Here is a 25,196-nt window from a genome sequence, read left to right on the forward strand (position 1 = left end):
GCAGGAGATGTCCCAAGTCGAGTTGTTGGATGCAGGCTGTTCGCATTGCTGGATTCCACTAACAAGCCTTGGTTCACGCAAGTACACGGTTTGCATCAAAAGGGAGCTGCCAGGACCTCAGCGAGTTGTGCGTCGCAGGATGGAGTGCTGGGGACTTGGTCTACGCTGTGCACGAATGATTCTTAGAGGAAGTGCACAGAAGCCCAAGGAGCTGGAAAAGAGGCAGTGTACAGGCATACTGTTGCAGCACAGGGAGGAAAGCTCTTACCCCCACCAAATATGGACAGCTGGACCTTAGGACAGTCTGGGTCACGTTGGTCCACCACCTATGTTCCAGGGAGCACTCTCGTCATCAGTAGAGGAGTCCCAGAGTACCGGTTGTTGTTGCAGAAGAGTGCCTGCAAAAGCAGGGAAGTGACTCCGTCACTCCACAGGAGATTCCTTCGGTTTTTCTGGTGCAGGATGAAGAAAGGCAGTCCTCAGTGTGCACCCCTTGGAAACTGTTGCAAATGCTGGCTGGAGCTGAAGTTACAGTTCACAAGAGTAGTCTGGGATACTTTGTTGTAGTTATAGTGGTTCCTGGAGCAGACTGCGGTTGATCTGACGGTAAGAAGCTGAAGCAGAGGATGCAGAGGATTCCTGGAGGAGACTTGCAAGCTGAATCTAAGGAAACATCCAGAGGAGAGACCCTAAAAAGCAAAGAGAGGGGGACTGGCTACCTACTCAGGCATGCACCTATCAGGCAGGGTCTCTGACATCACCTGCTGGCACTGGCCACTCAGAGGTCTCCAGAGTGTCACCACACCTTGGAATCCAAGATGGCTAACGCCAGGAACACGATGGAGAAACCCAGGGCACCACCCCTGGGGGGTGGTGATGGACAGGGGAGTGGTCACTCCCCTTTCCTTTGTCCAGTTTCATGCCAGAGCAGGGACTGGGGGTCCCTGAACCGATGTAGACTGGCTTATGCAAGGAGGGCACAATCTGTGCCCTTCAAAGCATTTCCAGAGGCTCTGGGAGGCTACCCCTCCCAAGCCTGTAACACCTATTTCCAAAGGGAGAGGGGGGTAACACCCTCCTCACAAAGGAAATGCATTTTTCTGCCTTCCTGAGATTCACCTGCTCAGTCCCCAGGACGACAGAAACCTGTCTGTGAGGTAGCAGCAGCTGGGGCTGCAGTGGAAACTCCAGAGAACTGGTTTGACAGTACTGGGGGTCCATGGTGGAGCCCCCAGGACGCATGGGACTGGCCCCCCAATACCAGATTTGGAATGGGGGGACAATTCCATGGTCTTAGACACCTCACATGGCCATAGTCAGAGTTACCATTGTGAAGCTACATATATGTATTGACATATATGTACTGCATGCATGTAATGGTATCCCCGCACTCACGAAGTCCGGGGAACTGGCCCTGCTTGTGCAAGGGCACCCTCACACATACTGCATGTTCGCCGATCGGATGGTTGTTCAGAGGGGGGTGACCCGCGGAGATGGCTGAACGAAAAGAATTGATCGTACAATAAGCCAGACCGGATTCCGCTAATTCTGCAAGGAAATTGATGATGTCGGTAATACTGGCCCCCATGGGATCGCAGTGTTTGCCCACACACCAACGAGACCATCTATTCCACGCTGATCTATATCGCTTGCATGTACCCGGGGCCCAGGCCTGTGCAATGAACTTTTTAGCTTCCTGCGAAAGTCGGCCGTCTTGCCAATGATGCCTGAAATCTTCCAAGCCATGAGAGAAAGATGACCCTGAAGGACCAGGGGGTGATAAAATCCCGACGGGTCCCGGAGCATCGAGGGAAAGACCGGGAGACGAAGAGGACACTCGCAAGAGAGTTCCAGCAGAGTCGGGAACCACGCCTGAGACCTCCACCAGGGGGTTATCAGAATAACAGTCGCCTCTTGACGGCGAACCTGTGCTACGACCCTCAGGATAAGAAGGAACGGGGGAAAAGCGTACCCTTGAAGCATCCCCCAGTGCTGGAGAAACGCATCCACTGCCGCAGCTCCCGGATCCGGGCGCCAGCTGAAGTATAGGGGAAGATGAGCATTCCATCTGGACGCAAAAAGGTCCACTGAGCAGGGACCTCAACGAGCCATGATCGCCTGAAAAATCGATCGATGTAGTTGCCAATCGCTGGAATCCTTGAGAAACCGGGAATTCCAGTCCGCCCAGATATTCTGGGCTCCCGGAAGATACTCTGCTGTGACCGAGATTTGGTGTTGGAGGCAAAAATGCCAAAAATCCTTTGCTAGTTCCACTAAGGCCCTCGATCGCGTCCCCCCTAAACGATTTATGTATTGTACCGCCGACACATTGTCCATCCGTAGTAGCACTACACAAGAGACTTTGTCTCTCGTTAGAGACTTGATCGCAAACGATCCCGCCAGGAGTTCCAGACAATTGATATGCATGGTGAGCTCCTGCGGTGTCCAGCGTCCCCCAAACGAGATGTCCCCGCATCGAGCCCCCCATCCCTGGCGACTGTCGTCTGACTCTATCACCAGATCTGGTGCGGCTCCGAAAATGGCCCTGCCATTCCATGCTTCCATGTAGTCCAGCCAACAAAGTAATTCCATCCTTGCCTCCTGAGACAGGGAGATCAGTTTGAAATACGTCACCCCTCGTCGAAGGTGAAAAGCCTTCAGGCGCTGCAGGGCTCTGTAATGTAGGGGACCTGGAAAGATGGCCTGAATTGAGGAGGAAAGCAGGCCGACCACTCTGGCTAACTGACGTAGTGAAATCTTGTCGCGCCGAAGGACTTTTCTCAGTTCCTTCTTTATCTTGGATATCTTCGTCGTCGGAAGACTGAGGGATGCCGATCGGGAATCTATGAGAAAACCGAGGAAGATTAACGATTGGGTCGGATTAAGCTCCGACTTCTGTTGGTTGATCACGAACCCCAGATCCTGGAAAAGAGCAATAGTTGTGTTCAAATTGGATAACAGTTGAGACCTGGATTGATCCATTAAAAGGATGTCGTCCAGGTAAATGATGAGGCGTATGCCTTGCAATCTCAGTGCTTCCACTACAGGTTTGAGGAGTTTGGTGAAGCACCATAGTGCCGACGAGAGACCGAAGGGGAGAGTGGTGAATTCGAATACCTGGTCGTCCCATATGAATTGCAGGAATCTGCGATGGGGACGAAAAATAGGGACGGTGAGGTATGCGTCCTTGAGATCCAGACGAACCATCCAGTCCCCTTGTAAGAGGAGGTCGCGGAGCATATGAATACCCTCCATTTTGAAATGCCTGTAAACAACCCATTCGTTGAATGCACGAAGATTGATAACAGGCCGAAAACCCTTGTCCTTCTTTTCCACCAAGAAGATGTTGCTTACGAAACCTGTGGGATGAAGGGATGTGAAGGATATGGCGCCTTTGTGAAGAAGAGCCTGAACTTCCAAGTCTATGAGCTCGTAGTCTGCTGCCGAAAACACTATTGGCGGTGGCAGATTTTCTTGAAGCGGGGTACCCCAGAATTCTATCTGAAACCCTGAAACTGTTTGTAGAACCCATGCGTCGGAGGTGATGCGCCTCCAATTGGTCCTGAAAAAACGCAACCTCCCTCCGAAATTTTGAGGGGAAAAAGGGATAAGCCTTACCAGAAGGACCTCCTGGGGCATTAGATGCTCCTCGTGCATTCCTGGAAGTCCTGCCTTTCCCCCTGCCTCTTTTGGGGAAGAAAGTTCCCTGTCTGCCATCTCTCCAACCGTTGTTTCAGAGGGAACCGGGGCCTTGCTGGTAGTGACGGTCAGAAGAGCGACCCCTGCCTCGTCCGGCCCCGCCAAAAACCTTATTGGGGAAAATCTTTTTGATGGATGATTGGGCTTTATCGAGAGCCGAAAAAGTAGCCAGGAATTTACCCAACTCCTTTACAAAAGGGTCACCAAATAAATTGCCTTGGGCAACAGCCCCTGCCTCCGAGTTAGACAGCTCCCCTAGTTTGAGATCTATTTTTATTAATAAAGACCTGCGCCTTTCTGCAGAAATGGCACAGTTCGCGTTGCCCAGGAGACAGACAGCTCTCTGGGCCCAACCTGCTACAATGTCTGTCTGAAGGGGAGTGTTTGCTTGCTTGGCACGTTCCGCCAATTGAATTATCTGTGTGAGGGGTCCCAACACATCGAGAAGTTTATCCTGGCATGCCCTCCAGGATCGATCGATCCCCTTCTTGGGATCTTTGGTGTATTTGGCAAAAAAAGTACACATTTTAGGGTCTATATCAGGTGTGAAAGCGACCTTATCTGATAAAGACGGGCGTGGGCACTCCGCCCGTAAACGAGCATGCACCTCTTTGTCCAGAGGTTGTCTAATTTTACTGGCGACATATTCAGCCACCTTGTGGTCTGGACGCCACTCCGAGGAACGCGGATGGTAGATACCCTCCGGTTCAAACATATCGGAGTCAGAATCCCCCTGGTCAGAAGGATCCGGTAGGGTAGCACAAGGACGCCAAGGGCGACCTGAGTCATCATCCAAAGATGAGGAGTCCTCGTCTGAACCTCCCATGATGCCTTTAGGTGACCCCAAATCAGGGTTCCATAGGTGGTGAAGCATGTCACCCATTACCCCGGGCAACCGACCCTCCCGGGAGGGTAAGCGCTTATGCGCGCGCGCACTCTTGGAGTTTGATAAAAATTCGCTATCCTCCAGGTGCCCCGCGTCGCGCTTGCGCATTTTCCTGGGAGCCGAAAGGGTAGAGGTATCACCCTCCGCTCCCGTCACACCAAACATTGGAGACCTGTTCCGTTAGTTTAGCTACTGTATCCCTAAGAAGGGCCAAGGCGTGAGAAATCGCTTGCGAGAACAAAGCGTCCACCCCAGGAGGAAGGGTACGGTGAGAGGGACCCTCACCCGGGGACAAGTTGGTAAAAGGCTCATGTTCCTGAGAGGATTGCATGCTGAGGACACAACAGAGCGACAGAGAGTACACCCTATAAAATATATATATAAAGGGTAATTCCCTACCCCCTCTGTCACGCAGGTATTTAATGAAAGCCAAGAAAATTCTTCCCCTTGGGGATAATTCGTAACAAAATTAGGTGTCACGGGGTAGGGAACGCAAAAACCACAATACTGTGACTGAAAAACTGAAAAGACACTTAAAATAACATTAATGTAACATTACAAACGAGCGCCGAGTGGTTAAACATACGAGCGCTCAAACGCGCTTTGAAAAAACACAACGCGCGCCCTCTGTCGGGCCCGACGTGTGTTTAGAAAAATAACGAGAGCGCTCGAGCGGAACGCCCGTTCTGAGCTGAAACACGCTCGTTGCCACACAAGACAATTCAAATGCAGCAACGCGCCAAGCAACAGAAACACTGTGAGAGAATGTAACCGGAGGCAGAAAGGCACTTATCTGACGTTCGGAGCAGTGAAGAAAGAGGATGTGTGACGCATTTGGGGATATTTATACCGACGTTAAGGAAGGAACTTCATTGGATACTGGTTACCATGGCGGCGGACTCACAGTTTTTTTTGTTCATTTTGTGTTTAACTTTGAACTTGCTATTTAATAAAAAGTGAAGAAAGATCTGCATAATCCTCGCCTCCGGTCCTGCTATAGAATGGGAGTATCCATGCTAGAAAGAGGCTACTTTCTCACAAGCACTGCTTATAGCTCATCTATTGGCTGTTTGACGTTCTGGTGAAGCCTGAACTGCAATGCATGAGGACCATTTTTAAATTTCAAGGTATTGAGAAACGTCTCGGACTAAATTATTCATTTTATTAATGCACTGCAGCCAGAAGAAAAATGTTTCACTGCAGCATGATTGTTCATTGCTCTAGGCAAACCTGCAAGTGCAAGCCACATCTACGTTCTTTGGCAGTATTTCTCAAGAAGGTAAACTCGAAGAACTAGGTGTCACTCTCCACAAGAGTAAGACTAGTTAGATGACCCCGCCCATGCACAGTTGCCAGAGTTCAACGGAGTTCATCCGCCAGTTCCTCCCCGCTGCTCGCTCGTTCTATACTTTGGTAGTCAATTTGCGGCACTGGGCTAACAGTCACCCAAGCGCCTGCGATACTGCAGCATATCCATGACAGCTCCACCGGCCCATGTGCGGCTGGCCCGTGACTTCCGGGACGATAGGGCCTTCGCATCCGGATAGACGAGGATAGTCTGTTCCGGGGATGAAGCAGGGGCGGTTTCTTCCGGGGCAGGTGGGCTGTCTTTTCCGGGCTACTGATTATTGTTTCACCAATGAGAGGCTGTATCGAGAAGGCCGGCCTGTAAGCCCCTCCTTGTCCCGTTCCTGGACATGCCAATCTTTGTAACTTAGCTTTCCGATTGCTTCTCCCTGCCTTCACTTATTGAAGTCGGTTAGTGCCCTTCATGTATTGAAGTCAGGTTTAGAGACGGAGGAAAGCAGAGGTAGTTGATTTTTTTAAGATCAATTACGGGGAGGCGGCAGGTAAGACCAATGTCTGGGAACCACCCTCTTGTTTTTGTATGCTTGTGTGCGTGGATTTACATGTATGCATTTTGCACTTTCTGTGTATCTGATTGGCGTGGAAGCTTCAATATTTGCCAAAGTTTTAGCATCTCATATGTCCCTCTATGTGACACTTTACTAATTTGTAACACTTTTTTGATGTTTTCGTGCAAGAAGTTAACAGCAAAACTGCACAGGGCTCAAGGTTTCTCATAATATAGCTGGGTCACTGAGTTTTGACATAGGATACGTTTAGACTTTTGAAGTTTCCTCATTGTACGGAGTTTGTGGTTTGTAGGCTTGTTTCTTTAGAATTGTGAAACTTTGTTTCAAGCAAAAGCTTAACTCTGTATTTTTACTGTACACATGAGAATTGAACTCGCTTTAGGAGCTCTCCCAGTCCAGTTTTGATGCAAGCGGTTTTACGTTTCCCATTAGAAATGTTCCGCTTCTTAGAATTCTTATGAACTTGAAAACTATTGACCACATTACCAACGGATTACATCAACTTCAATAGCTGTTTATGTAGAATATAGTTACTTTAAAACCCACTTGTGTGATGAATGAAAACGTCTATGGCAGTGGCCCCGCATTTTCACAAACATGCCCCTTCCTCGAAGCTTGAGAGATAACTCTCAGTTTCTCTTCCACAACACCAACATAATGTACAATAAATGGGGTCACCAAAACATTTTAGTACTCGAGTAGCATTACTTTGCAACATCTACTATCCCATTTACTTACTGGGGCCCATCTGCTCAAGTTCAGGAAAATATTTCCACAAGCCACACGAATGTCTGCAACAAGAAACTCCGTTGAAGTGAGTGCTACGCTCGACCAATAACCCTCTATTAAAAAGAAAGAAAAAAAACAGTACTCAAATTCATGATTTACTTAGCACACCATGTGGGAGAACACATTTGTTTGTATATACAGTGGCTTAATCGAATACCTTGTATTTTGTAGAAACCCACTAAAAAGTGAGTTATTGGTTTTCAACAACATAGGGACACTTCGAAGGAAAACGTGCATTACCATGTGGGCTAGTCTGTAGGTGTTTTGTATAATATATCATTGATCTTTCTTGGGAATTCTGAATGTCTTACCAATTCCACCCAACTCTGAGTTTTTCTGTGACTTGAACATATACATCGTATGAACTAGTTGTCTAGCTGATGTGTTACTAGATGGGGAGCACATAGCCCCCATGCTCTTGAAATGACCACATGAAATTTGAACAGTTTGAGTCTGTCGATTCTGCTCCACAAAATGAATTTATATTTACTATTGCATGACAATTTGGAAGGAAGCGTATCAAAGAGATAGTTTAGTGGAGGCATTGTGTTCATTTTTATGATTTGTATTTTACCTTATCTTCATTTTTCACAGCAGACCATTCCTAGAGTTCATGGTCCCTTATGGTCCCTTATGGAGGCTTTTGAGCAATTGTAGAACCATTTGACTTCCTAAGAAAGGCGGCACCCAATTCCATCCTTCCATGATGCAAAACACACAGGAGCCATTCAACAATGTCAAATGCATTTCCGGCGTTAGCAGAGACACAAATATGTATCTGTATTGTCTTTCTCCTGCGACAGATGGCATGATATTAATCTTAAGTGGTTAGTAGACTATCGCATTGGGACAGATCCAACTTGCAGTGGATATACTAAAAACACAATACCCTTGTTTATTTTATTAGCCAAGATTTTCGTTAATATCTTTGTCTGAATTGATGAGAGAGATGGGTCTGATATTGGCATGCTTGATTTTGGGATAAGAAATATCTACAGTCTATTGATTTCTCCTCAGATATGGTCATGCTGTTATTTCCTTAAACATTTGTACCGCAACAGTGATATTAGTTTCCTGGTAATTTTACAAAACTCGACCAATCCACCTTCCTCTGGTGCTTTGTTTATTGTCATATTGTTTTAACTATCTCTTCTTCTGTGATTTCTTCAACTAATGATACACGATGTTCATTTGAGAGACTTGTGAGATCTATGTTTTTGCATAAATATGTCTTTCTCATATGTGTTGGGAATGGAGAATAGGTATAAGTATTTATAGAAAGTGATAAACGTGTTTGTTATATCAGTTGGATTTGTCAGTAGCATGTCTGTTATATACAGTTGCAGGAATTATTATATGTGATCCACCTTTTTACACCTGTAAGGCTAGCAATTTGCTCATCTGGTCTCCCTTCGTATTGTGTGTTTGATTCAGTCGAAATAAGGCCATTTAAACTTGTGTGGTATAAACAGTATTCAAGTCGTATTTATTTTTGAGTAGGGATCTATGTGCATCTTTTATACTGTAGTTATTATTGTCCTGCTTAAGTTGTCATGTCAACACTTTTAAGCATTTTACTTCCGTGTTGTGCTTCTTTGGGTTTAGTCTGTTGCAAAACATCTTGTGACTTTACAAGAAAATAGTGTCTTGGAGCCCACCTTCTGTTTTCCATTGGTTGGCTATTCTGTTACTGGCCTGCTTCGTATTCGTGTCCCAGGTTGTCAATCTGGTGTTTGTCACTCTCCGTGAAGAATTGTCCTTTTCCATACCATTAATTGATTGGCATCACTGCTTGCTTTTCAAACACTAGTTTTTAGGTCGAGCCTGCGACAGTGCATGTATTCCCGCTTGCAAGGCACTATTGTTTACATTTAAGGGCTTAGAGCCTGCCCATTGCTTACCAAATTTTGGCTTTAGTGTCACTCTTCATTTGCAGCCTCGTAAATAAACCTCTCTATCCTTTGGTCTGGTATTGTCATTCACATTTTGCCAACACCCACTGCAGCATATATAGGGGGCAGGGAGCCAGCCTACTTCAGCCACTGTTTAATTTCACTTTGAGTGACTGCACTATGCGTTCTCACAAGGAGCACATCCTCACCCAAGCCAGTTCCCTTCAGTGCAAGTGTTTTTGTTTTCACTTTATAGCTACTTCAATGTTACCTTTGTGTTTCGAGTCTGATGTGACAACACAACTCTACTGATCTTTATCAGATCCCATCTCCTGACAATGCTGTATTAAATTCCTTTTGGAATGTTTTGCTTTTCTGAATGTTGCTGTTTCACAGCATATACAATTGTTTCCACTTGAAACTTTTCTGTATTATTATCCTGTGATTACATTTTTCTTCCTCACCTTTCTTTCTTTCCTTCTTTCTTAGTTCCTTATTTGCTTCTTTCATGCTTTCCTTCTTTCTCTTTCCTTTTTTCTTTCCTTATATTCTTTTTTTCCTTCCCTCCATTTCTTTCTTTTTTCTTTTTCTTTCTCTTCTCTTTTCTTTTCTTTGTAGTTTCTCTTTTTTCTTTTATTCTTGCTTTCTCTTTCCTTCTCTTTTTTCCCTTTATTTTTGTCTTTCATTTGCCTTCTTTCTATGTGTGTTCTATTTTTTTTATTCAGCTTTCTTTATTTCTCATTCTTCTTTCTTTCCTTATTTTACTTAAGATATATATAAACTTTAGCCAGGCTGCACAGCATCATTGTAAAAACCATGGGCAATGCTAGTAGTCCCTGAAGGTGGGACCTGTTGGCTTTTCCAGACTTCTTTTAATTTTGTCTGCATCTACCATTAATTCTCCTCTTATAGCTGCCTTCCTTGCCACCCATAACATCTCTGTTAATGTGACAGAACCATAAATTTCAGGTCTCGCCCGAGGCAGCGCATGAGGTGTTGCGTATTTTAAATAAATAAAAATCAACTCTTTTAGCCCACCCATTATTGGTTACTTTATTATCACTCTTATTTTTTTCATTTTCATTGTCAGCATGTGTCAGCACATGTCAGCTTCACTCTGTCTTCCTGTGTTTTTCTTCACTGGTGCATGGACCAAGCACTGAATGATTTCTTGATTAGTGTTCTTCCGTGTAGCCTGTGTTCGCACTTCACGGTATTTCTAAGACCTGAATGCAAACAGCTAGCAATATTGAAACTTTGCCACACATGACTAGTTTCCTAAACAAACATTTTGACTGCCTGTCGCTTTTATTGATGAGGAAGCTGTAAACATGTTCCCTTCGTTTAGGACTGTTGTCATACAGCATGTGTTTTTCTGAATTAACATTTACACTGGTGCACAGTTATTTATTTGATTGTTACCTCATATGGAATTTAGATGATTATTTCATCATCAAACACACAGTGTTTTACAAAGATTTATGTTCCACCCTTACCTCCTTTCATCTCTACTGGCGTTTACACCCTAAAATTACCCTTGCCTCCTTTTGCCTCTTTACACCCTTATAACCTACTATCACTCTTACTTTCCTTTACCTCTACGCACCACTGAACCCTAAAATCACCCTTTCCTTCCTTTACCTCTACCCACCCCTGAACACTAAAATCACTATGACGCACCTCAGTGCCGAGTCCTGTCTTTCAATAACTGACATGTACTTGTGGGGTTTATTGCAGGTGGGTAGCCAATTTGTTCAGGAGTACCCTTTCCATGAGCTTCTTTGAATCCCTCTGGAAGTCCAAAGGTACTTGTCATCCACTTAAGTTAGAAGCACACTGACCATTCTTCTTCTTAAACGGGATGGAATATATCATTCCTAGTGGCATACATGCTTTGTATATGAACAGGGGTACCAAAATATATCTCTGTAAGCAAAAAGATGTTTTACAATTTATTTTGGATTCCTTTTAAATTTTGCAAATTGTCTGCTTAAGACTTTTATATAATCTTTTCAAAGTTCATGCCAGTTATCACTATATAGTAGTCGCACAAGGAATAATGGACCCATTTCAACCCACCATGCTCTTAGTTTTAAAAGATTCACAAATATTAGATAACCAGTACTAAATATTAATAGCTGATGTTTCTAGATAGACTTTCAAAATTGCGGAAGCGCCAAGAGCAATTCGGTTTGTACAGACGCAAACTATTTTTCATGTCACTCCAGAGGAAATAATTGTACTCATGGTGTCAAGAACACAAGCGGCAGAAGAATTCTTACAGCTTTTTCTCAATTCACACCACACCCTTGGTAACGTTTGAAGGCAACTAACTTACTGACTCTTCCGTATTTTTTCTAATTATGGAAGAGGTTATGCTTTCTCATTTTTTTTTTTCACTGCATTGTTTTCTCCATCTACTTGAGAACATTTCAGAATTGTTGTTGTATGGCTTTCTTTATCTTATTGGCTTTAGCTGTATCACCTACGAGTAAGTGCACTAATGTCATTTATAGAAGAATAACTCCTCCCAGTGTAAAGGCCTTTGGGCTAAAAAGTCTGCTACATACAAGGACAACGTTTTCCACCATCACTATAACTGACCTGTGTGTCAGAACTTTCATTTTTAACTTTATTTAAGTTTTCTTTCACTAGGTCATTGGTTAGCAGTATCATGTACTACACTTACAAGTTTGCTTTCTGACGCAACAGTCTTCAAATTCCTGGTCCACAGTACATAATCAGACTGCAGTATATGTTATTAAACACATGAAACGGCTATCAAGAAGAAAGCGAAATACAACTATAGAAGCATTGTCAGTGTTACTCTCTGTATCCATGGATCGCTCACCCTGTTCTCGTTTAAAATCTACTAACTTCTGCTCTTACATGAGTTGGCATTCCTGGACTAATGTACGCCCTGTCTAGTTATCAATATCAAGTACCACTGATGGCACCATATAGGTGAAATCTGTGAGGTAATATTCTCGTTCTGTCACATCCCCCTTTCAGTAAATTTATCTCTGGTTGATATGTGTAAGTAACAATATTATTTATATCAACCATGACGTTACAATACACTAGTTCTTTATTCCAGTCCTTCATCATGGGCACTGTACTTTTTCCTTAACATATAGTCACTAGTTTCTTTTCTAGCAGCAGTGCCAGAACTGAAAACCGACACGTGGAGACGTGGAAATCCTTTATAAAACCAAGAGAAGCTACTTTTGGAGACAGTCATGGGTTTGTCAGTTGTGTATCAGACAATATTAGAAACCTACAGATACTACTGTAGCAGCAAAGAACATTTCCTGGACAGCTGTGTGAAATCAATCTCCGGTAGTTGACAACAAGCACAATCCATGTGTACCTGTCTGCCAAAAAGTTCAACCTAATAGCAGTATAATATATCTTGTGCAGGTATGAGATGCAGCAATATGTTTATCTGTTTGCCATTGAAGGGAATGTCTCTAGTTTGGAGTATCACAATAGTCCTTGCCCCACATGACTAACTCTGCTTACTATTGGCACTTGGCAGTCTGTGCTCCCGTCAACTTGGATCAGCCGTCCTACAGTGGATATGAGCGAGAGTGCGATGGTATGGCAGGGCTGGAATTATCAGCATAAGTGTTCCCTGCCTCCCTCAGAAAGAGGGGTAACCATTGTGATGTGTACGTCCGAGTCTGAGGTAGAAGAAACTAGCCAGAAGGTTTCATGTGTCAAGGGAAGATGTTAGGATAGGACCATCTGGATGTACATTCCCCACTTTTTAGTCTGGATTGTGTTGTGAAGCCCCCTGGAAACAGGGATTGGATTGTCTGCCAGTAGAATTTGAAACAAATACAGGTTATTAGAGCCTGTGGTAAGATGATTCCATGATCACACAATGCACACCACTATGTTCACCTGAGCTGTAAGCGTGGTGACAGGACAACCCTACACTATGGCCAGCGGGTAAAGGGATCCTGATTACTTCCCAACTGTAACATCAGGCAGGGGCTTAGGTGCACTGCACTTAACCAGTGGTGTACAAATTGCGCTTGTGCTACCCCAAACGTATTGCTCCATGTTGGGGACTAAAACTCCTCCTGCTGTATGACATCATTCAGTCCTTCCGCTTCCTGGGTTGTCTCTTCACCCATATCTTTCTAGTCAGCAGGGTTATCAAGGTTTAAAAAAAAAAAGGGTCAGTGGAATTAGGTTCTAAAAATCAGATACTGAAGCTCAGAAAACGCAATTATCTAAATCAAGGTTACTGTACCCTCCATATACTGAGAGAGGGAAATCAGTCGGGCTACTGACTCATACAGTTTAGATATTACCAAACCGTAGTTATCCCTGATAATTGTATCCTTATCCCTTCTAAGGGTTCTCAAGGCAGTACTTCATTAAATACTACTACATTGTCCTGGGAATTTGATACCCAGCTAAATATTCATACAGAACTACCTAAATTTATAGTATTCAATACAAATAATGCCCATTCTCATCATGATACTTCTCAGAGCATGTTCCTTGATCGATTTGAAATGTCCATACAGTATGGCAGTATCTAATTCATAAGTACACTAGCATGTATGTTGAATTGGAGAACCATTTGGAGATGTTTATTATCTTAATAAAAAATAAGCTATTATCCTTTGCATATTGCTTTTGTTTCAGTTATTTTAATTTACAATGAGTATGGTTTTTCAGTAAAAAGCCCAACTCTTCGAAGCTGCTAAACTATTCCACTTAGTTCTTACATTATGCGCTTTCTAATAGTGTTTCTCAAGGACCAATGGAAGGTTGCACATACTTAATGGTTCAGCTTAGTCCACCGAAATCAGGATCTTGAATATTACAGTCTAGGTCTGCCCCCAGTTGCACTTTCATTTATGCCATGTATCATTTACACCAGTTAGCACTGTTGGAGGCAAATTCATAATTATACAAGGCAGTTGTAATTTAATTCAGTCGCCCTTAGCTCCTAACACAAACAAACAAAACAGGTAGAAAGAGTCATCCCGTTCTTTGATTGAACAAACAATCTCTGTGCTGATATCCACAGACACTTTGGCCCTCATTCTGACCCTGGCGGTGTCTCACCGCCAGGGCAGAGGGCAGAGGAAGCACCGCCAACAGGCTGGCGGTGCTTCCGGGGCATTCTGACCGCGGCGGTAAAGCCGCGGTCAGAAAAGGGGAACTGGCGGTTTCCCGCCGGTTTTCCCCTGCCACAGGGAATCCTCCATGGCGGCGCTGCATGCAGCGCCGCCATGGGGATTCCGACCCCCTTCCCGCCAGCCTGGTTCTGGCGGTTTTCACTGCCAGAACCAGGCTGGCGGGAACGGGTGTCGTGGGGCCCCCTAACAGGGGCCCAACAAGATTTTCAGTGTCTGCATAGCAGACACTGAAAATCGCGACGGGTGCAACTGCACCCGTCGCACCCCAGCAAATCCGCCGGCTCCATTCGGAGCCGGCTTCATCTTTGCTGGGGCTTTCCCGCTGGGCCGGCGGGCGATCTTTTGAAGATCGCCCGCCGGCCCAGCGGGAAAGTCAAAATGCTCCCCGCGGTCATTTGACCGCGAGGCGGTGTTTGGGCGGTTTCCGCCCGGCGGGCGGCGCCCACCGCCCGCCGGGGTCGGAATGACCCCCTTTATCTTTAGGGCACAACCTGAAGAAAGTCAACACAAGTTGGAGGTGCCCATTTTTTTCTGAATGTAAAGCAACGTGAAATGATTTGCTAAAATTCCCACAATTTACATCATTATCCAACAAACCACACTTATATCGAATAGATGGAAGGTTCAGTTGCATAAGCCACTGTTTGCTTGTTTCATTGCCACTGACAGCCATGCCCAGTTCTTCATCCTCTGATGCCTTAATCTGTGTTCTCACCTAGCCTTGCTATTACTGAATGTGTAGTCCTCTTGAAACCCCATCTGATCCTCTCGACCCACAGGAAATATTCTGCAGTTCATAGGCCCTGGTGGGGCATAAAACAATTTAGTTTGTCTGACTAGTCAGTTGTGTACCAGATTGATTTGAACAGTGCGTTTTACCAAGTCTATTTATCATTGAAGGAAGTGCACAAGAAAGTCAAGGGTTCATTGCATTGTTTCCTTAGAAAACATTTGACGATGACACAATTTGGTGTCACCCTTGCTTTGTCCTTATGTAGCCAACATGTTTTGGTTGATCGGAGATTAGAGAGGAGTTCGTTTTTCATGACTGCTTTACTTGTTTCATTGAGAGGGGTTGTGTACTAGCAATGACTGCAGTATTTGTTTAACGAAGATGTGATTCACTTGTAATAGAGTGCCACATTTGCTGATGAGTAAATTACTTTGCCGGTGACAGTTTCCATTGGAACCTCTAGAAATTGTGTGGGCCTGTGACCTAGGAGAGCTAGCAGTCAGTTCCTGGTTTTAGCACCATCTGTGTTTGTTTATTTCTGTGTCTTTATGAAGAAGAAATAGTCCATGGATAAAAGCAGGGGGATGCTAATTTTAAAATTGCTTTGAAAACTTCTTCCTGTTCTAAATATGTTATTTCTCAATGTCAGTGTGTTAACTTTAACCTTTCCTTTAGTTGAAAGTCACCATTTAGAATTGCCATTGTTCGTGGCTCACTGGTACCAATACCTCAAATCTGCCTACTCTGTGATTTCAATATGACACTCAGTATTGACTACAGCCCCACTTCAGATTCAACGCTTCTAAATCAAGATCAGTAATTTGATAATTACATCTTTTTCAATGGTAATCAGTGTTTGATATAACTAGGGCTACCAGCTTTATGGTATTCACTCTTCTGACATTATCCTCTGTATTTATTCTTATTTATTTTTAACAATTTTATATATTTATCCATATTTATTTAGGTTTTTGCAATAAAAAAATAATCAGACACTAATATTTTTTACCGTTTTTGGACAAATAAATGTGCACTTATGCTTTAATGCGTAGTAGGGTTCAATGAGATGAATACCCCTGGCTCATGGGTACTTCCAAACATTTTCCCCGGGGCGAAGAAGTTTGGTCTGTGTTGTGCCTGAGGGCGGCATCGATGCCAGCAGGTTGTTGGTCGGACAAGGGGGTTGGGAGGACTAAAGTTAAGGTAGGGGAAGCGAAGCATATGCACCTAGTGGCTGAATTGAACAATGGGAAACCAGACAATCTGGGATTAATTCTGGCTTCCCCACTTTTCCAAATTGTGTGATCCTAGGCAATTGTTTAATTTCACTTTCCCTCCTTTTACTTCATTATCACATATGAGGACCTCGAAATACTAAGTTCAACATGTGCGCTGTATGAAACATGCTCCTGTGTTTTGATTTAATAAACAATAATGTTGTTCATGTATAAGAGGAACCCAGGTCACCCAAAAAGTGCATGTAATAACCGACTTGCCTATTTAATTTACTATTGGCGTATTTGTTAGGGTAGGAGGAAGAATTAATATTTTTAAATTCATGTTTGAAAATTATCAGTTTTAAATAAATACTTCTCAGTGCCCTGATGTAATAAATTGTACTTGGGTAAAAAGGTTCTGCATGTTAACTAAGTACACTTTTTGAATTTTGCAGCGACTGCAAGATGTCTTTAAAAATGAATGTTTCTAAAGTGAAGCTCAGTACTCCCTTGTTACTTCCTTTCTTTAACACCAGTTAAATTTGAAATAAATGATTGCCTCTCTATTTAATATCTTTTCATGGTTAGAGCGGAGTCGAGTAAACGGCAGCCCATTGCTCCTGTTGCCTAGGGGGCTGCATGTAAAGGTGAGGGGGGAGGTCATGCGGTCCCCGGGCCGTACTTTAAGTATTCATTGCCTAGATGATACATCAGTACCTGGGTATGAAAACACACCTATTTTAGTGTTAGCCTTGTGCATGTCTACAGCTTTTTATGCCACATTAGGACTCCTTTTAGTTTTTTAACTCCCTTCTCTCCGATCTACAAAGTTCTTGGCCTGGCAGTCATGACTGTCAACATTTAAAATCACTCAATAAGTAACCTAATTTCCACTTTTATCCATATTTAGAAATGAACACAGGAAAATAAATGCCTTTTATGTCTGTATTTATCTATAAAAATCAGTTAAAACAAAAGCCTAGAATCCTCAGATGTGAGCTTTTTAGTTTCTTCTGCTTACCAAGATGCATTCCCAAAATAAATATTCTATAAGACCTTCACATCCCTAGTAAAACATAGGGCAACTCTATATAAAATGTTTGGAATCCTTGACTTTCAAGCAAAGATTCATAAAGTTGACTGCAATATTATATTTCCTCCTATATACTCAGGAATTTCTTGGTATGGTAGATGTTAGGGGTGACAACCAGTCACTGTTTTCTAAAGCAAGTGGAAGTTTAACAAATAGAACAGAAAGTTAACTTGCAAGAAAGATGATACACCTTTTCTTATTACCAGATGGCATGCTGTTAATTCTTTTCCCATGTGAGAGATAGTGCCAAAAACTGATCTAGTTGTATTGGAACAAACTACATATTTCAAGTATTGGTCAGTTATACTTGTATTTCTTCACAGTACAGACCTTATATGGACCTATTTATGAAATAGAAAATACATTTGATTGGTCTTCATGTTTACTTAGCCACTTGATAAGATGCAAGGAAGCTAAATATCCTGTATTTTTTATGCTAGTATTCTACATTCTCTCACAGCTTCCCACATTTTAAAATGTCCCTGGTGTGAGAACACTAGTGTAAGCGATTAAATCCACATGGTATAGTTTTGTCCATTTTTACTACGGACATGGTCCATGGGGTCGGATTACTTCACCCACTGGTTAACTTCACTGTGAGTGATCACATTGTGCTACTTCTAAAAGGAACACTTCTGCTGCAAGTTACCTTCAGTGGCAGGGGCTACCATGGCAATATGTGCTTTCTGAGACCAAAACCATATTTTTGCTTTTAGGCATTTTGTTTTTTTGCTTTTACTTTTCTTTTAGACTTTTGTTTTCTTTTCATTGATTGTTTTCTTTTTATTGATCTCCCAACAATATAGTTTTGCAGACAGTCCAGGCAGCAAGGGTTGGGTACAAGTAATGCAACATGTTTCTCAAATACCACTACATGTCCAGCTTTGGCCTCACTGGAGGGCCCACTTAAAGGGGCAGCACTTGCTGCCCATGACACCAATTAAACTGGAATACTAGCATTACATCACACACAAGAAAAGCTCCATTACGTATTCTTCATCACTCACTCCCATTATACGTAATCCGGATTTCCCACTAGGAACCACCAACTGTCACAGAAACTGTTTTCTGAAAGAAAGATGATTGGGAATCATGCAGAGTCTAAGCCATTGCAGATTCCATTATCAAGTAGCTAAATAGCAGAAGCAGTGAACCCGGGTCCCTTTCTTAATACCAAGACCCATTAAAAGCACATGATCCTGTGTCAATGTGGCGTTAGGGGCAGTGCTTGGTAAACTTTCCTTGAAAGTTGACCATTCCAGAATGATAGTATGCACAATGAGAAAGGCATACGCTTTTAAAAAGTATTATTTTTTCCAACCTGCTGCTAGTGAACTTTGACAAGGAACTCGGATATGTGCTCTCATCACTGCACAATTGAAGACGATAGATAAAGGACATTGGCATAGTACAAGTGGGAAGACGCTGCTGTGCTTTGGACGATCTGGAACCTCCTGGTGAGCTGAATGGTGATACCAGCTTGGTGTGTTTTGTTGCCTTAATGCATTTTGCTGGTAATAAGAGCCTGGGTAACGGTTCTACATATGGTGAGCAGGAGCAATTTGCAGATTTTTTTTTTTAGAAGATCTTTCTTGAGGGTGTTGAAGCAGGACCCATCCTGTTCGATACAGCTATAAAAAAAAAACCTTGTCAACTGTCTTATACTTAGTGGACTGGACTACAACAGCAGTGTATCTGTGTAGTTCCCCACTTGAGAAGCGCTAAACTATGCTTTTAGATTCTGTACAGTTTTCATGAGTATACTCCTAACTTATCATGTCATCAGAAGTTTTTCAGAAACATGGGCAAACACAAGGTAATCACAGGTATGAACAAAGCAGTAAATGGCAGTGTCCCAAGTACCTCTCTGACATCCCTTCCCACTAGACACCATCCTAGAACCTAACATCTGCTAACGATAATCACCTAGTCACACACAAGCCACTCTGTGAGGTCATATGTCACTACATCACAGGTAACATCAGGGGTCTATGCATTGCATTCTCTTAATTGAGAGCCACTACATTGGGAGTACCACCCTAGATATGGCCGATAAGTATTTACCATACAAACTTTAACACTGTGATGTAGAGGACTATGATTGCAGAATTATTTTTTGGCATGAGTATAATCTTGTTTTTTAATTAAGAAATGTTAAACATACTTTCCATACCAAATGCAGTACTCATGCCCTTAATGAGACAGATGCAATCACAAGTTGTTTAATAATCTTACAGATGAGAGTACATACATGTAACAGAAACCAGTGTGAAAGAGATGGCTGTGAATGTAGCAGTATTTGTGGTTCAACCAACCTTCCATTGAAACACCATATTTTTATTTACTTATAACTTTTTAACCCTTTGCCTTATTTGAACAAAACTTGCATTTCTACTAACTAGGTCAGCTAGTTTGTCATAACAGTGATTTTGTGTAAAACCTTTACAATACGAAAGACAATAATATGAATTCAATAAAAAAGTAAAACAGTAATACATATCATTAAGATTAGGAGAACGGGAGGCGTGGCTTCGGGCGTCAAGATGGCGGTCGCACTCTGAGATTGCTCTGGACCCCTCCGTCATCCGCCCGATGATACTGCTGTCTGTCGACTTGGTTGCGTCCCACCAACTGTCCCCGCGAGTTCCCTGATCCTTGGGGAACCTGCTATGACGAGAGGTGGTGGAGAATAAGCCTCAGGTGCACGCTGCGACCCGATCGGCCTGAGGATTAAAATGGCGGCCGAGATTGAACCGCCTCGGCGGGGCTGAGGCTGAGCCACTGACCCCCTGGGGTGGCCGTCTCGGATCGGGGACGCTGTGAAAGGATCCGGAGCCGTGCTCCGAAGCGCGGACCCCCGTGGACTGGGGGAGCGGCGCAACATCGACTCGTGCAGGGGAGCCCCTGGCAACCCGGACCGCCTCCGTGTGGTGCGGAGGACTGCGGCGGCTGGACCGGGAGGGAGAGGCAGGCCGCGGACCGCGCTGAGGAGAGGACTCCTCAGATCAATTCGAAGCGTCGAGGCTGCTGCGTGGAGGACGCGCGCCTGCGACCGCTGAACTTCGGCGCCCTGGTCGGGGCGGGCGGCATGCCAGAGACCCCCGAAGAGACAACCCGACCCGCTGGGAGCTGCGGCGCGGCCCTGACGCGGGCCGCGGCACACACAAAAAGGAGAAACACCCCCCCCAGGGGAGGAGGGGAAGAGAGGGGAAGGGAAACGGAAATTAAAAGGAAAAACCTCAAAGGAGAAAGTGAAAGGAGAGCCTTGTGCCTCGGGCTGCCCCCCGGGTCCCCAGCCCGGTGGGGCCAACCATTGATTACCGCAGCGGCTTGGAGCCGGCCGCGAATCAGACTGGTGGAGAGGGGCTTCCCCGGGCTCCCATCAAAACGTGGAGCTGCAGCACGGACAGTGCGAACCTGCCGACTTCAGCTGTGGAGACCAGTGGCCTGGCCGGGGTGAGTGTGGACCTGTCGGGGAAACACCGGGCCCCGGGGGTGTGAGGAGTTGGTTCCCCAAACCAGTGGAGTGCCGGCGGGGGGGCCCTTTCCTCCTTCTCCCCCCCCGCGCTGGGGGTGCGACGGGAGAGAGCTGATTTGCTGACCCCCCCCCCACCCACCCACCCCCCGCATGGGACCGGTTGTGGGGGAGCATGGATGTGTCCGCAGGAGGCTCCTGACTTTGTGGCCTCCTGACGGTCCTGACCTGGTGGTGTCCGACGGGGTCCTACACAGAACCGAGTGACTTTCTGGGGCTTCCCCTCTCCGCTTGACAGCGCGGCCCGGCCGAGGGGTGGGGCGGACCTGCGGCTATCGGGCTCCAAATAAAGAATTAAGACCGCACAAATCCGTCTATAATGACAGAGCCCCACCAGTGGACCTCCTTTGGGATGCCCCCATTGAATCTCCGGTAGTGCGAGAGCGCTGCAAGTGCTGAAGCTCAGACTGAATTACCACAAGAGACAACATAAACCGACCCCAACTCCCTGAGATGAGATGGGGAGAGACAAAGCGAACAAACAACCTCCGGCCTCCCAGCAAAAGATCGACCAGTTCACGACGCCGGTGGGCCCACGGGGAGAGCGAGACGCGGCTAATGGGGGCCCGGCGCTGGATGGAGTGAGGGCCATCCTCCAGGCAATCCAATCATCGCAGTCAGCCGTGGAGACCAAAATCGGGTAAGTGCGAGAGGACATGGGCCTTATTAGGCAAGACCTCAGAAACCCAGTGAGCCGAATCACTGAGGTGGAAAGCTGGGTCTCCCAGACTGAAGACGAATTAACCGACCTTAGAACCAAAGTGGCCCAGTTGCAGACTCAAACCAGTGAGTTGCACCGCCGTGCGGAAGACGCAGAAAATCGATCAAGACGCAGCAACAACCTGCGCTTTATCGGATTCCCGGAAGGCGTAAAGGAAGACAAGGCTTCTGAATTTTTGGAGCGGTGGATCAAGACCTCTGGATGCCATATCAATCTCTTTCACCCTGGTTCGCGGTTGAACGTGCCCACAGGGCCCTTGCTCCGCGCCCCCCACCGGGCGGCCCAAAGCGCCCGATGATTGCACGCATCTTTAATTTCAAAGATTGCGACAATATCCTTAAGGAAGCTAGACGCTCTGAAGATCTTCAATGGGAGAACCATAAGATCTTAATATTCCCAGACTATACCTGTGAAGTCCAGACCTGTCGCCGGTCATATGAGCATGTCAAACAAAAACTTAGAGCGATGCAACTCTCATACATGCTCCTCTTTCCTGCACGGCTCAAAGTCCTTATGGCTGGAAAAGCGTATTTCTTTGAATCCCCGGAGGAGGCGTGGGACTGGCTGACCGAGGGGGGGGGGGGAGAGGGGCGTCGGAGCCCGGAGGGGACCCCCAGAGGAGCCGGAGGCGTACTAGATCTCGAAAGGGGAGGTGAAAAGACTCAGACATTCTTACGAGCGGTGAGGCGGCTCGAGACTCTGGTTCACAAATGGAGGGGGCCCCCATCGAATCCCCAGAGGTTCGGGACTCGGCTCAAGCTGCAGATGACAACCGCCTGAGCCAGACCCCGGTGCTTGGCTGATATGAGACGTATATGGCCCCCATCGGGGTGCGCAGGGGTGGCCGGGGCCACCCGGTTCGCACCTGCGGGCCCTGGAGGAGGCACCACTGGTGGTTCAGTACCTCTTTAATGTCTGCCACGTATGGCTTGACTTCTGACTGTTAATTGCAAACGATCCGACTAAAGGGAGGGGTCCACCACTCCACTCCAACAACAGTCCTTCTGGCTGTTCTGTTCTGGTTGGGTATTTGGGCGACAGATGCTTCCTTGGTGGGAGTATGGGGAGGGGGGCGGTTGGGGGTGAGGAGTTTGAATTGGGTTTAGATAGTAATGTGTTGATAAGTTTTCTTTGTTGCCTTAATATTTCATTGTTACGCTTGAAACAGTCGTCCCTAGGTCCACAGGCAGACACTCAACAATATATAACACCCACGCCTGGCCCTCACTGACTCCGATCATCTCATGGAATGTAAATGGCCTGTTAGACAAGATCAAGAGATCCGCAGTATTCAATACTCTCCGCAGATATTCCCCCTCAGTGGTCCTACTACAAGAAACCCACCTCCTTGGGTCTAGGTGCCCCATGCTCGCGCGAGGGGGATATGACAGTGTTTATCACGCGGGCTTCTCCAGAGGCTCTAGAGGGGTGGCTATTCTACTCCACCGTTCATTACCTATGGTGATTACAGCACCGCAATCCGACCCACAGGGCAGATTTGTAGCAGTCACGGGGTTACTTCATGGGTCACCGCTAAACCTTGTATGTGCATATGCCTCCCCCCCCCCTCCCCCCCCCCCCAGCGGGACTTGATGCCTTCTTACTCTCGCTCCGCCGGGTATCAGCGGGACTCCCTCAGGGAACCACCCTGTTGGGAGGGGACTTTAACGCCGTTCTCGACACCCAGTCTGGATGTATCCGGCGATATTACCGCTAGTAGATCCAACCGGGCTTTGAGTCTTAGCGGCTGGGCTGGGAGCCTCAGCCTATGTGAGGTGTGGAGAACTTGGCATCCCAGGGAGCGTCAATACACACACACACATCGGCCGCCCATCTGACGCACTCAAGAATCATATTTATGCCTGCTCTAGACATCGCCAGCGTCACGGGAGCGGAGATACTGCCTCATGGGGTCTCGGACCACGCACCGGTGAGTATCCGGCTGGGCGGAGCGGACCCCGCCAGACGCCCGGTGTGGTGCCTGAACGCATGGTACCTACAAGACAACGATTATACTCCTGGGGGTCAGGGACCATCTCGCTCAATATTTCAAACTTAACCTGGGATCGGTCCGATCTCCAGGCACAGTATGGGCCGCCTGTAAAGTCACTCTCAGAGGACATGCCAAATATCTCCTTCGTTCGCGTGAACGTGCTCGAAACTCATGGGTGTCTGAGTTGGAGGCCAGGGCATTAAGCCTGGAGCGCCAACAAGCGACCTCAGCGTCGGCCTCTAACCTGAGGCAGCTCACTATGGTTAGAGACGAAATTAAGCACTTAGTGCTAGAATCAGCAAAACATATTTGGAGGGCCTCAGCCGCCCGAGTGTATGGTTGGGGGGACAAAAATGGGAAGCTTCTACATTGGCTGGCCACCCGCCCTCTAGCTAATAGAGTCATACCTGAACTTATGGAGGACTCTGGTTCTCTTTCTAAAACACCCATCGAAATCGCAAAAAGCTTTGCCTCCTACTACGCTCGCTTATATGCAGAGCACCCCCGGCCCACCATCGAAAGGGAGTCCCCCCCCCTTCTAAACAATATAACTCTTTCCAGAGTTTCCCTGGCAACAAGGAATAGGTTATACGAAGCTATTAGCCTCGCAGAAATCGCTAATGCGATTGCCAGTCTGACATCAGGCAAGACCCCAGGGCCAGATGGATTCCCGGCAGAACTATACAGCAAATGCGCCGATATTCTGGGTCCCCACCGTGTGGCGCTATATGCGGACGATGTCCTATTGTACATTTCTAACCCGGCCAAGAGCGGTCCTCGCATTCTACAAATTCTCGGCCTCTTCGCGGAGGCCTCAGGACTGATTCTAACCCCCAGCAAGTCTCTATTGGTCCCCCTCCATCGCTCCAGAGACTGTGTGGACTGGCAACAAAACATCCCAGTGTGAAGAAACTGTTTTAAAAACTTGGGAATACATGTTTCGCTACTCCCTGAGTTAACATGGGAACTCAACATTACACTACTAACTAGAAAAATCAAGAATGACCTCCAGCGCTGGAGGACTCTTCCCCTCAACTTGCTCGGAAGAATAGCACTCTATAAGATGATGATCCTCCCCAGACTCCTTTACCTACTACAAAATTTTCCGCATCCTATCCCCATGAGATGGTTCAGGGAGATGGACTCGTTAGCGCGCCAATTCATATGGAACGGCGCCCGTCCACGACTGGCGCTCAAAACCTGCCAGAGAGATGTCTACGATGGGGGATTGGGCATGTCCAATATCCATTATTATCACCTCGCGATGCACCTACTCGTGATTAATGACTGGGTGGGGGGTGGATGGACAGACCCGTCATACCGACTGGAACTCCAAACGCTGAGCTACCCGCTGATCTTTGATGCTCTGTACGGGGGCCCGATCTCCCGGGATATCCCAGATGTGACCAAGGTGATTTTACTGAGATGGCGGGCGGCCCAGAAGGTGTTGAGTTGGTGGGGACGCCTCACCCAGCAGACCCAGTTATGGCACGGTTAACACTTAACGGAGGTAGCTGGCCTGGAAGGATTTCAGAAATGGGACAATATAGGTATTTCCACACTGGGCGACGTTTGGGGCGGGTCACACATGCGATCCTT

The 25,196-nt window shown here is 46.1% G+C and overlaps 1 protein-coding gene across 2 annotated transcripts in view; it reads left to right on the top strand.

Annotated features, from left to right (window-relative positions):
• The first annotated feature begins 6,313 nt into the window (after window positions 1-6,313).
• The window catches only part of ARAF (A-Raf proto-oncogene, serine/threonine kinase), a 163,826-nt gene continuing 144,943 nt past the window's right edge, over window positions 6,314-25,196 (top strand). The window contains exon 1 of one of the 2 annotated variants that reach the window (XM_069209648.1): window positions 6,314-6,435. The gene's annotated coding sequence lies outside the window, so the exon portion shown is untranslated. The remainder of the gene's footprint in view (window positions 6,436-25,196) is intronic. The other variant, XM_069209647.1, reaches the window with a different exon arrangement.

Source organism: Pleurodeles waltl, chromosome 10 (assembly GCF_031143425.1).
Source record: "Pleurodeles waltl isolate 20211129_DDA chromosome 10, aPleWal1.hap1.20221129, whole genome shotgun sequence".
Lineage (NCBI taxonomy): Eukaryota > Metazoa > Chordata > Amphibia > Caudata > Salamandridae > Pleurodeles > Pleurodeles waltl.